The sequence below is a fragment of the Silurus aristotelis genome, assembly GCF_946808225.1.
Source record: "Silurus aristotelis genome assembly, chromosome: 22".
Lineage (NCBI taxonomy): Eukaryota > Metazoa > Chordata > Actinopteri > Siluriformes > Siluridae > Silurus > Silurus aristotelis.
Window position 1 is genome coordinate 13,989,747 of NC_139595.1, and position 14,847 is coordinate 14,004,593.

A 14,847-nucleotide genomic window follows, 5' to 3' on the forward strand; every position below is an offset into this window, starting at 1 on the left:
ATCCCTTTCATTGCCATGCCAGACATATAGAGTCACTACATGCTAATAAAACAGCTCTACATTTGATTTATTAATGTGCGTTTCTGCACATTGGAACCTAGCAGGAAATTCAAAATTGATTCAAAGCAGCTATAAATATACTGCAAATACCAATTTGTAGATGTTTTTATTTCTTTATTTTTAGTATAATAAAAAAATAATATACATACTTTGAATCATTGTGAAATTACAATAATTTAAACATTCAATATTAGACAATACTTGACAAGGACCATTATTCCAAATGTGCTTTTTGGATTTGAATTTCTCATGTTATCTGTCTTTTCTTTTGCCCTGTACACTCTATGATCAGATACATAACAGCGGAATTATACTTTTTTTCTGCCAAAATAATATTATTTTGATGTGAACGAGGAAAAGGAGAGAAGAGAGAAATCTTACATTAAACACTTCAATAATTCAATTCGATCTCTATGCATTTTACCTATGCCACTTGTGTCGGCTCATAGAAATCTGAATCAGTCAGCTGTGACGTTTTTAATTTGTACGAGGTGTTTATGTGTTTATGTGTCAAAGCTCGTCAAGGTCATATCTGTGGTACCGACTTGATTTCATCTTCGGTGTATCGGGTCAATTTTGCATAATGTTACTATGCACAAGGGATTTTGTTGTGATATCTCTATACTGCGGCATTCAGCGGAGCGGGGATTAGCTAATGGATTCATGCAAAGTGGCTACAAATTGGGCCGTATGAAATACTACACGGGCACATTCAGAAACAGAAAATCAATGTTAGCAGAATCTGCGAAATCTGTTTGCGACCGAGCCGAGTGTAAGGTGAGGAACAGCCAGTTGCCCCATGGCCATCTGTTTAGCTGTGGGTGGGAGGGGGTTGGTCTGAGGTTTGTGTGTGTATGTGTGTGTGTGTGTGTTTGTGTGTGTGCTGGGGGTGGTTTGGGGGACAGGGGGTGTGTACTGCTCCTGCTGCTCAGTACTGCCTCTCGCTGATTGATGATCTCCACTCCCCCAGGGTCGACCAGGTCACGACCTCCCATCACTGACCCCCCTACAGAGAGAGAGCACCCGGGGTGCACAGACACACACCCACCCACACACACATACAAATACTTGCATGCATACAGTCTCTGTCTTTCAATACAAATACAGTCACTTATGTAGATTATAAGTTCCTCTCTCTTCATCACGCAGGAACACACATCCTTCAGTAAAATATTCAGACTTTGTAAAATATTTACAATTTGATTTAAAGTCATATTTAGCCTATTTGGTCCTTATATTAATAGTTTCAGGCCTGCTAATGGCAAGCTTTATATCATATATATATATATATATATATATATATATATATATATATATATATATATATATATATATATATATATATATATATATATATACACACACATACACATAAACCACTTTATGATAATTATAAGCAGGTTATATGTGTGTCATGAGTTGCTGCTTTATCAGTTTAAACCCTTCATGACCTGCTCATTTTCCAATCTATTCTGTATTTCCTGCATGTTATGATATCAGAGGTTATGAGGTCGCTGGGATAACCACCATCCATTTATCTACTACCCCAAACTCTATCTACCGACCTAATCAGATCATGCCACCTACCAGTACCAATCATCAAAGAACTGAACTCGTGAAGACATCGCGTAACAGCGATTCACCACTGAAAGCTCGCGCTTGAGTTATACCATGCAGGGGCCAAAATCAACTCACGTGATAACACTAACATTTAATCAGAGACTTTTATTTGCTGAAACAGTTTAGGTTCTAAAAGACAGATCGTTTATATTTACAGTTTTATATTGTCTCGAAAGGCTGTTTCATTGAGTCGTTTACACCACACATCTATGCTAGAAAACAGCACATAATGCACATGAGATATGAGATTTTAGAAATGAGTAGGTAATAAATACATTTTTATTATTATTATTATTATTATTTTTAATTAATATTACATTTAAAAATTATTTATATTGTATTTGATAATTTTTATAATTTAGATTATATTGATACATTATATAAATAATATTTAATTTGGGGGAGTTTATGTAACAACTGAGTTAATGTTTTCAAAATATATTTAACAATATTAAAAAAACAACAACAACAACAACAACAACAACAACAATACTACTACTTCTAAAATAAAAAAAGTAATAATTAATAATAATAATAATAAAAAAATTCTGGGATAATATTTAAAAGAATAAATAAAAAGAAAGCAATAAACCAGTCAGATTTCTGTCTTAAAGAAGAGTAGAAACTTATATATAATTGGTGTTTATTAATTAGACCTGAGACAATTACCATAATTGATTTCTTTCTTTGTTTTTTTTTGTAATAAAGAGCAATATTTCAAATAAAAACTGTATTACTAGTTATTTCAATATTGTATATCTAAATTTAAAGCTAATGCTTTCCTAAAAAATCAGCGTACAGCAAAAGGGGAAAGACATAATAGTGGGTCAGTAAAAATCCCCCTTTTTGAAGAAGTTCTTTTCACGTTGCTGTTACCAGACGAACGGAGAGCATTTGTACTGGTAGTAGGGCTCTTTCTTAATTAATGAGACCTTGCACTTAATGCTAGTCTTAATACTAGCTGCTGAGCTGGCTGAAGACAACTAACACCCCCCTCCCCCCCCACACACACACACACACACAGCCCATACAAATTACGAGCTACTTAAAATTACACAAAAAAGAAATCCGAGTTCCTAGAACGTATAAGCACATCGTGTGTAAAAGCTACTTCACCGTTATTACTGTAACACTGCTACACACAAGGCTGTGTGGGAAAATATATAGCGTTGACTGTAAATCTGTAGAAACTGCAGTGCATCCTGGGATGTTTAGCAGCACCAAGCTCATCCATGGCAATTTTTACATTGAGTGACTCTTTCTACATCTTTAGTGAGTTCCATCAGTAGGTTCGGCTAAAGTTACAGCTAAAATGTATTCCTTTCAGATGTTGTGTTTTCTCCAGATTCGAAAGTAAAGCATTCAGAATCAGCCATGCTTGATTCTTTGATCCTTTGGTAATAATTACTGGCTTGCAAAGGATTCACGTTACCTTTTTACAGAATTAGCTCACTCAGTCTCTGTGAGTTATTGTGTTGTTGTGAATTAATGTTTATTTGTTTGTTTGTTTGTTTGTTTTAAAAGGTGTTTGTCAGTTCATATATTTTCTGAGTGTCAGTTATGTTTATGTTGAAATTTATATTATTTGAAATCAAAGATAAAAAAAGTCATTTATTAAGACAAAAAAATGATACCCTTATGAGTGGGAAATCTCTCCCTGCTCTATCCATCCTAGTTATCAACTTATTACTAGGCTCTTGATGAGTTGTATCAAATGTAGCAGAAATAAAAACAATGACAATTTTTTTTTTAAAAAGAAAATGATCCCAGTAGCTATTTTGGGAATATTATGTACCCCCAGATTTGTGTTATTATCTTTATTATTGGTTCAATTTACATCAAACGTTTGCATCATAAATTTTTTTTGTTATTTTTGCATACTAGCTTTCACCCAAAGTTCATTGCAGCAACAGTAAATGGAGGCACAGGAGCTCTCAGGAGTGCATTTGAGTAATACTTGCTCATTTCCTGACCGATCTTTTGTTGTTAAACGCATTAAAGGGCTCTGACCCCATTTTTGTTTTTCTTATCCTTTTTATTTTACTTGTCAAAAATTCAATAAAATCTTATTTGCATTAGAAATCAACAGGCACATTTGTATTGCAGAAATTATTCAACTTTATATAACGAGGAAAATGCACATTTTATACCCTTAACCCCAGAAATCTTAGAATTTATTTACATGCAACTTTATTTACATGCATAATAGTAACAATATTCAATATGATACAATAGAATTTTCTTTTCTTTTTTTTTATTTAATAATTTTTTTTTATTTGCCTAAATTTTGTTATTATTAAAAAATTCCACCTTTAAAATGCTTCAAAGTGAGTTTGTTATATTTAGAAAAACCTCAACATAAAAGTATATAGTAGTTTTTTTTTTTACTGCTAAATGATATTTATAGTTATACTAACCTTAACCTTTAAGTAGCATATACTGTATTTTATATATACCACCTTTATTTAAATAAAACCTGAGATTAAAAGTAAAAAACAAAATAAAATCTTAAAGAAGTACAGAGGATCAGACAGTTGTGTTTCTATGAATTTTTACTTTTTTGATTAACTATATGTCATATGCAACTAAATTCACAATTATTTTATAATAGTCCTACTATTACCCTAACAATACCATATACTGTACTGTATATATACCACTTATATAAAAAACCCACAAGATTTATAATGTATAAAATTTTAAAGAAGCATGACTACCATATCAGACAGTTGTGTTCTTATGAATTTTAACTTTATTGATTAACTATATTTCATACGCACAACTACATTCATACCAATTTAAGACACCACAACTACTCATGTCTGTGCCAGGAGTGCTTATTGATCTCACCGAGTACTTAAATAAAATAAAAAAAAGGGATGTGACGTAATGAAATATTATGGCATATGACGGCGAAGCAGCATGCGATCATTTTACTCTTGTGGTTTTGAAACACTTCAGTGGTTGTTTCATGCTCTTTCTGCATGAAGGGCAGGTGTATTTATTTTCACATGTGATTTGCCCACTGTTTGCCTCATGCCAAGTGTTCACTCAACCCTGATCAGATCTTACTGAAATAAATAAATAAATGCTTATTTTTCACATTTCATGTATGTAGATTTATTTTTTATTTAATTTTACATATTACTTGCACAATAACATAGGGAAAGTGTATGAATTGTATAATACATGATTTTATTAGTTTTTTTAAATCAAATAAAATGATATTATTTATAAATAATTAAATGCAAAAAATAAATGGCTTTAAAATCTTAGTGATAAAAATCATAATAATTAATGAATAGTTATTATTTATTTTTTTTATGTTTAAAGTTCTTTAAAAAAATATTTTTATTAGTAATTTGCATCCATTTATAATGCGTATTATGTTTTCTCTACTTTTTACACCTTGGTTACTTTTGAAAGAATATCTAGTAAAAAACTATGCAATGTGCACATAAAACCTGCACGAGAAATCCATTCTTATGTGTCCTTAATAACCAGTGTGGAGATGTTTTACAGAATCCAATCGGAAATCCTTGGTGTGTTTTTCAATTGGAAAAAAACACACACATACACATACACAAGAATTTATCTCATCATCACAATCTGATCATCAGGCAAGTCTGGAAGCTTGAAAATAGCGTGCTTCTCTCTTATTTCACTCTCTCTCTCACTCCTCATCTCTGGTTCTCTCTCTCTCTCTCTCTCTCTCTCTCTCTCTCTCTCTCTCTCTCTCTCTCTCTCTCTCTCTCTCTCTCTCTCTTCTCTCTCTCTCTCTTTCAGCTTCTTGCCCATTCCCTTGATCAATGAGCACGAGCTAGAGCCATGACTATTAATCAGAGCCTATCGGCAATCTGTCTCCCACAACAACCAATCACAACGGCCCGACAGCTGCCCCATGACAAATGGATAGAGGAGGGATGGAATGGGGCAGTGTGTGGGTTGGTGTGTGGTGGTGGTTGGGGAGGGGAGGGGGGGGTGTATTTTATCTGATCCTCACCAGGCTGCAGACAACGGCACTTACAGATGACTCCAGATGCTGATTAAAAACACACGCATACACACACACACACACACACACACACACATAGATGAACCAAATGATGCATATGAACCTCTATATATTTAAAAGACAGCTACAAATGTGTCCATTCCAACTGTAAATAAAGTTCTCGGCCATCAAAGTAATTGGCTTACACGATTCCAGTGGTGCAGCTAATTAAACTGTGATATTATGAAACATGATCTGTTAATTCAATCAGCAGATGTGTTTTTACAACGAGGTTTGTTCTACAGAGCAACGTTGTAATGATGGGCCGTGTCTGTTTTCGTGTTCGTTTGTTATTTATTCATGTTCACAAGGCTATTCGAGGATCTCTACAAGTAATCTTGAGGTCGGTTCAGGCCGTTTTAGGCAGCACTTATACTGTTCACATGTTTAACACTTCCGTCAGAGCTCTCATCGATGGGAATAAAAAACAAACAAACATTAAAATCCTTCTCTGTTACTGGAGATTGCAATAATCCAGTAGCTGATCATAACATCTCGCCGAAAACCTCGCAAATGTGTGATGCAAACCAGACCTTGGGTCAGATTTATGAACCACTTGACTTAGCGTTTCTCCTTTGCCCTGCTCCTTACTCCTCCCTTCCTTCTGTCCTTCCCCACATCTGTCCATCTATCATCCCCATGGCCAGCGGAAGAGCATTAATCCCCCCTCATCCCATCGCTCACTCTTTTGGACAGCAAAACAGAAGGAGGGGTTGGGAAGGAGAAGGGAGAACCTGGGATTAGTTTTTCATAACATTGCAACTAAAACAGGTTCGCAATGCACGCCCGAAAATAGAAGGTTCTTAATTATTACACCAATCTTTTCAAGGTTCAGGATTTCCTTGCGATGTGTGAGTAGTGATAATTTGCTATCTCCAAACTTCTTCTGGTCCCACATTAGGTTTATGTAAACCTAGACCACTTGCTTCGAAAGAGTGAAAGCTTTCAATTGGTCACTGGGGAAAAACCCAATGAAAAAATCAGATACCGACAATAATCCGAGACCCACAATAATATTACGAACCATGTTGAGACAACAACTTCATGTCGACAACCTGTCCAATGATGAGGTGATTGGGTCAAACAGAGTTCGTGTCGTGCTCTCGCTGGGCTGGTTTGACTCAAATATGTCTGACATGTGAGGAGCTTGCAGCCATCCTGGGAGCTAAATGCCAAGGAGGACGTGAAAAAGAAAGTCAAATGTTTAGCTCAAGTGTGCTAGAAGCATAATGCCACAGCCCCAAGCTGTAATTACACGCTGTAATTACAACAATTAGTCTAGTCTTAATGCTTTTTGCCTATGTTACCTTTTTTCTTTGTTATTTTTTATGATTCCCACATTCATCAAACTTTATGCAATTGGTTGGAATTTAGTCCCTGCACCTAAAGATCACAATGCAAGCATCACTTTAGTCTTTTAGTCTGTCCTTTAGCTCTCTCACCTTTCAAACCCTCCACTGAAAATTTCATTTTTCAGTCTCTGCTTCTTCTACAGTAGATGTTTTTATAAATACATAATAGGGTTCAAGTTTGTGGACACAAGACCATCATACACATATACACAGACCAGGTATAACGTTATGACCATGTGCCTAATACTGTGTTGGTCCCCCTTTTGCTGCTAAAACAGTCCCGAGCATTAACAGCATTAACTTCTTCAGCAATTTGAGCTACAGGAAATCGTCTGTTGGATCGAACCACACGGGTCAGCCTTCACTCCCCACATGCATCAATGAGCCACCCATTACCCTCTTTCCAGTTTACCACTGTTCCTTCCTTGGACCACTTTTGATAGATAGGGAGCACTGCAGACCAGGAACACACCACACGAGCTACAGTTTTGGCTCTGACCCAGTCGTCTAGACGTCACAATTTCTCCCATGTCAAACTCGCTCAAATCTTTACGATTGTCCATTTTTTCTGCTTCTACCACATCAACTTTGACAGCAAAATTTTCATTTGCTGCCTAATATATCCCACCCACTCACAGGTGCCATTAAGAATAGATAATCACTGTTATTCACTTAATGTAATAATGTCTTAATGTTATGCCTGGTCGATGTATGATTCTTCACCAAACTGTTAATACAAATATATAAAATTTATTCACTCTTCAGTAGAACCAGTTCCAGCATGAAGATTGAAGTTTGGCCAATTGGTTATGGAAGAACCTTGAATGTCCTGTGCAGAGCCCTGACCTCAGCCCCAGTAAACACCTTCGAAATGAACTGCAACGCAGACTTTCCCCCCAAGTCCCCTCGCTTGATATTAGTGCCTGAATTCACTAATGCTCTTGTGGCTGAATGAGCACAAAAACCACAGCCATGCTCCAAATTGTAGTGGAAAGCCTTTCACAGAAGTGTGGAGTTCATTCTAGCATCTTAGAGGGGATTAAAACTGGAACAGGATGTTTTAAAAAAACACATTTGGGGTTGGTGGTGAAGTATTGGTCCGACCCTATGCTCCCCTAATATTTAGAGTGAGAAAAAAGTGGATGATCTTTTGTTTTCAGGAGCGAACGAAAATTGATCATTAACCCTTATGCTTCAGATTGGTGCCATTTGTATTCAATTTAAATGCCAGTAGCAACGAAAGGACGTCACAGGAATAATAAATCTGCAGCCCCATTCAACAAATTAGAGAGCACGTTGCATATATTTCAATGAAAATATATTTATGTACTTCGGGGTAGCCTTATCGTTTAATGTTCACAATTTATCATAATGCCATGTGACATACAACAGTGCTGACATGCTTATAAATCACTTTCATGTAGACTTATTAAGACTTATTAAGAATTCTACAAATAATGACATTCAGCACTGGGTGTATGTTGTTCTGCATTATAAATGGATTTATAGATACTATATAAACAATTTCAATTATGTATTAGTTAACAGACTAGTTTTTTTTGCAGTAACATGGTTTAATGTGATCTACCAAGAAAATGACTCGCATCAGGTTTTGTACCACATTACAATTCTCTCTGTTTCCCCTACTCTCCTTTTCCCTGCTCTTTCCTCTCAGCTCTCTTCTTTTTTTCTGCCATGCGCCCAGAGTGACAGGTAGATTAAGGGGCGTGATAGATGCACCTCTCGCTGTCTCCCCTTCTCCATCTCCTCCCTCCTTCCCTCGCTCCCTCCCTCTCTCTCTCCCTCTCTCTCTCTCTCTCTCTCTCTCTCTCTCTCTCTCTCTCTCTCCCTCTCCCTCTCCCTCTATCTATCACAAGGCCTGGTGTAATTGTGGCTGCGTCGGCCTGGCACTGCGAGCTGCCATCCATCTCCTTAATAACAAACAGTCAGGAAAACGGATGGGGCTCAGGCTCCAAGTTAATCTCCATCTGTAAGGGGACCAGGCGAGGGAGGTAGTGAGGGAGGGATGGAGAAAGAGAGAAGAATGGAGCCAGATACGGAGAGACAGAGAACGACTCGGATTTGACAGTGTAGGAAACCATTCTTGTCCTAATGTTTCCAAATGAAAAAAAAATAAAAGACGAGGGCGGAAAAAAAAGTTTCTTCAAGTGTTTAAAGGATAAGATCATGCAAGACTGAGGTGAAATGTGCAATAGGCTCGCTTCGTGTGAGGTGATTTGTGAATGATTTATTGTTTTTTGAATGACTCTTTTAAGCGAAGTGGGCAAGAAGAAAAAACAAACTCACAGGCACGATCTGATGCGTGATTTTTCTTTTTTTTTCATTGAAAATCAGGAACAGCAAGCGAAACATCTGACGCCAACATTTCCTACTCCTGACATGCTGGTGATGAACATGCTGTTCCCTGTCTGCCTTTGGTTTTTTCATCAGAACCCCTCTCTGGCGCTATGCATGCATCATCAGATCGCCAATTTTTAAATAGCAGTTGTCGGATGCAAGTCAAACATTTTGTTTCTTTAATTTTTGCTCTTGAAATGGAGCCACAACATCTGAGGTCATTTTAAAACATTTTATTTTATTTTGGGATTAGCATATTTGCTAATTTGTAAGCACTAACTAAACAAACTAAAGTGACTCTTCATGTCCACATGGCATAATTAGGTTCTAATTAAAGTTCTATAAAATATGAAAATAAAACAAAATAGTGGGTATTCAAACTTGAGTATTATATTAAACACCTACTGAAGGCTAAATCACAAGTTAGGTGTGTGATAAAACACTGCATAAACCAACTACATTCAGCTTAATATAACTGAAAACCGTCTGTCACTCCAGTCTGCCACTAATTAGTATGTGACAAGCAGAAACAATCGGGTTTTTGATCAACTCAACATGCAACGACACAATTACAGAGTTAATGGTGGTTTGGCTTTCACTCACTAGGTTAACGTACGGTCGCTGGGTTAGCTTTGGGTCACTAATTACCCCTCACTCACTGGTTTGTTCAGACTCAAAGAGATCATTCGAGCACGAAAGTTTTGATCAAAAAAAGCTGCGTGGGTGAAACGGGCGAATCAGGCAGATGATTGTTTAGGGTCAGATTTATACAAAGCTTTACCTAAGATTAACCACTTTACAGTGAGAGAGGAGGGATTGAATGTAAACACTGGAAAAAGTCACAAATCATTCACTGTTGCAGTAGATTGTGGCTACAAGACAAACATCAAGTCTACCTGCTTTTGTCTAGTCTTTGTTTGAAATCTGTGATTCATGGCACAGTTTGTGTTGCCAAAACTGAAAGAACTGTATTGTTCGATTTCTTTTGCTTGTGTTGTATTTTTGAAGTTGTTCTATTTGCCTTTTAAAGCACTGACTATCAAAAAGAGTGTATTATTAGAAGTTATACCACCACACTGTTTGTACTTCTGTTCAGAATGTGTGGATTCATTTTCTAAAACAGCAGCACTTTGTTGAATGCAAGACAAATCATATTAACTCACTCTTTTAATATGCTAATTGTTTGTACAGTAACAGAGACTTGTATTTCTATTGCTCCACATGAAAGGATTTTTAAAAGGATCAATTGTGGACAGTAATAAATAACATATTATTCATTACTGTACTTAAGTATCTTTTTTAGGTATCTGTACTTTACTGAAGTATTTCCATTTGGAGAGACTTTTACTGTAACTTCACTACATTTCAAAGTCGAATCTCGTACTTTTTACTCTTCATTTTAAATAATCAGTCGTTCCTTTTTATAAATGAGTCGATAAAAACTTAACTGGTAAAAAACGCAGCAATCCACCGATCAGGCTCGAACGCACGAGCTGTTTTGAACTTGTTTTGATTGCCGTTTGGTGTATCTACTTATCACCAACATACGGTTCAGCATCAGTTCAACAGCGAGCAGAACATTATGAGAGGAATAAATGATGGGAAAAAACTTCTGACTCGAACTCGTCACAACACCAGTTGACTTATTTGCACCATTTCTTTTAAGTAGTTGAAAAGAAGGTTTTGGGCTCATGCTAATTTTAATAAATATCAATCAGTGTTTGACTCATTCATATCATTCTATTAATAGATCAGTGTGCCGAGAGTCACATTAGAGTCTGTTGTTGATTGAGCAAAAGTCTTGTGACAAAAATGATAATAGGAAAATTATAGCCATAATAAATCATAGTACTTTGGATACATTTGAAAGAAAATACTTTTGTACTTTATTCAAGTGAAAGTTTAAATGGAGCTTTTAACTGGAGTCATATTTTACCGAGTGCATCTCTACTTTAACTCAAATAAAGTTTGTGTTTTTCGTCCACATCTTTAATAGATGATATATACTGTAGATGTTATAGATCAAATAGAGCTATTGATATGATGAAGATTTCTCTAAATGAGAAGTATTTAACATTTATTGAAGGTGTCTTCATAGCCAGTACATGGTAACAGTCAGGTGGGTTTGCGCCACTGGATGATAAATCTTATAAGGTAAGTGATAGCAGGAACTAACTCCATGGACGTGTATGGACTTTAAACAACATTTAATGTAACGATTAATCTATGAACCGTGACGGCTTAGTCTTTAAAGAATAAAGAATGTAAAACCCTTTGGGATGAGGAAAATGATCAACATAGCACACACCGTTCAATCATCATAATGAACCTGGAAACATGGACCAGGTTACATAAACAAAGCATGATGGGATGCATTGTTAGGGTAACAGATTGGTTGGTGGTTTAAAGCATGAACAACTCTTAGCACCATGTTGTGGATTATTTTCCTATAACTGCGCATCCTGTCAGGTGTGATTCCTTACTTAAACTGGGTTGTGATTTGTGTGAAATGTGGCTGCGAACACCGATATTGTAGTATAAGTGGCTCTCGGTACAACCTGCTCAGTATCGAGGTGTCACTTTAAATTATGATATGAATAAATCAAAATTTGGAAGTGAATTAATAGTAGACAGAAAGTAAGTTGGTTAAAATCAAAATGGTTCATTCCTACTCAAAAAGGTGCACGGATGTTTACTTGTAAAAAAAAAAAAAAAAGATCTCTGAGTCAATGTTAACCCTGGGCTCTTCGTTGAACACAGCAGCAGTTCATGGGCAGCCTGCTCGTATTTGATGTCCTACAGTGTGGTGGGCCGTGTGGGGATCAAGGCAGCCATTAGAGTTTACAGCCGAGTCAACAATGTCAAGTAGCCTGGGTGGCCAAGGTTAACTAAGCAGGAACGTCATGAAGATCTTAGGTGATATAGAATTTTTTTTTTAAATGCTTCATTTTTTGTTGATATTTGATATTTTTTGTAGATTATTGCACCACTTGGATAATTCATACCTACCTATTCCTATAATAAACATTAATGTAACATACTATTTGGACAGAAATTATTGCTTTAGATTTCCAATTTACTGGTCAAAATCCAACATGGCGGATATACAAGTCTGAATAATGGATTTGGGATTGGAGATGAAATCTGAAGAAATCTATAGGAAGCTACATCTCCAGGAACAGGCTGGGTAATGAATGGTGTATGCTGTTCTTCAGAAAACACATTAGGCTTTAGATACACTTAAACCCTCACTCATAGAAAGGAAAGTATGCCAATTTTCTTGTATTTAAACCTAACACTAGCATGGCATGAAGAAGAGTATGATAAAAGGTGAAGGTACTCTTATGCTGGGTTTTGATTGATTTTATTTGGAATGGACACCGTCCATTGCTCTCACTTGCCTGGCTCTGTCCCTTTTCAAGGTGTGTATGGGCATGAATACAGTGTAATGTTACAAATAAACCACACACACCATACTTAGAGAGGAAAGAGTTGCTCGGGTGAAAATACTGAACATGATATTTATATTAAAAAAAAAAAAAAAAAAAAAAAAAAAAACATTCACTATCTGACAACCAGGCACATTAAAATAAAAGCATTCTCAATTTTTCAGTCCCTTTTTCACATCTACATCCTAAATGGGTTTTTTCAGTCACATTAGTGGCCTCCACATTCAGCTGTGGACACACACACACACACACACACACACACACACACACACACACACACACACACCCATTAAAAGTGGGTCAATTCAAAATCACTATCATAAAACACTTTCCTAGTGTTATTTTAAGATGTGGAAGATCTTGAAGATGATATTGAAGTAGACCCAGAATAAGCCAAAACCTTATTCTGCTTCTCCTTCACTATCATCTTCAGGATCTTCAAAAAGAATAACAGTGAATAGGTACACTTAGGAACAATGCCCTTAATCCGGACATTCACAGGGCGTTGCTCTTTTTACGCCCCTGTTAAATCGCCGTTGTTCGGCTGTTGAAGAACCTTTTCTAGCTATGATCATCTCCATCGGGGAAGGCACCTCCCGTGGAGTTCAAGAGAAGCAGGTCGCTTGATCTCGCTGCCTAGCTATTGCGCACGCGTGAGCGAGACGCGCATGCGCACCGGGGGCGCCACGGCGCGGTTTTTTTTTTAGTGACAGTCGCGCACTCGCGTTGCCCCGCTCTGTGTGTGTGTGTGTGTGTGTGTGTGTGTGTGTGTGTGTGTGTGTGTGTGTGTGTGTGTGGTGTGGAAATCGCCGCTTTCTGCGCATTGAAGCTCCGACTGCCTGCTGGCGTTTACCGGCGGGAGGCCAATAAAGAAAACGTTTTGAATAATTGTTGCGTTAGTTCGGGGTAATTTACAACACAAGGGCTTTGGGTTTTGCTACCACGTTTTCTATCTTTTCTTTTTTTACCTAAAATAATTTTTTTCCCCCTCTAAAAATAATCAGGGCAGGTCAAATCATAATTTGGTGCAACACTTTTACGTCATAACATGCTCTCCAGCCAATGATTTTGAAGATATTTGCAATAATTTACATAATGTAGCCTTATTTAAATACGCATGAGTAAAAAATTAAGAAAGAAAGGAAGAAATAATAAAGAAAGAAAAAACATTTGCACAGCCCCAAAACAAACAAATCATAAAAACAAACCCCTAGATGTCGTGTGTATTTACAAATAATTGCGAATGATAGTAGGAAAGGAGGAGTTTTTTATTTTCCAGCAAATGTGGAAGTGAATGAGAGGCCATATGTTCCCTTCACTGACCCTGACACACAACCTAATGGACTGGAGCAGCTCTAACAAATGGAGTGGCCTGTTTACATGTTTACTAACAAAAGTTGTGAGCTGTTTGGATAAGACCAGAGAGCTTATAAAACTCGAATGCTTACTGGAATATGAAACAAACAAACAAACAAACAAACAAACAAACAAACAAACAAACAAACAAACAAACAAACAGAATAACAGTTTTATTGTGTAGATGTGAGGGTCAATATATGCGCAGGGTTTTAATCCCCTTAACTGAAATATTACAGAATTTGAAGATGCTTAGGATGTGTCAAAGTGTGTGTGTGTGTGTGTGTGTGTGTGTGTGTGTGTGTGTGTGTGTGTGTGTGTGTGTGTCTGTGTGTGTGTGTGTGTGTGTGTGTGTGTGTGTGTGTGTGTGTGTGTGTGTGTGAGAAAGAGAGAGAGAGAGAGAGAGAGAGAGAGAGAGAGAGACTAGAAGGTAGTGTGTGTGTTTGTGTGTGTGTGTGTGTGTGTGTGTTTATGTGTGTGTGTGTGTGTGTGTGTGAGTGTGTGTGTGTGTGTGTGTGAGAGAGAGAGAGAAAAGAGAAAGAGATTTGGAGTTGAGTTAGTGTGTGTGTGTGTGTGTGTGCGTGTGTGTGTGTGTGTG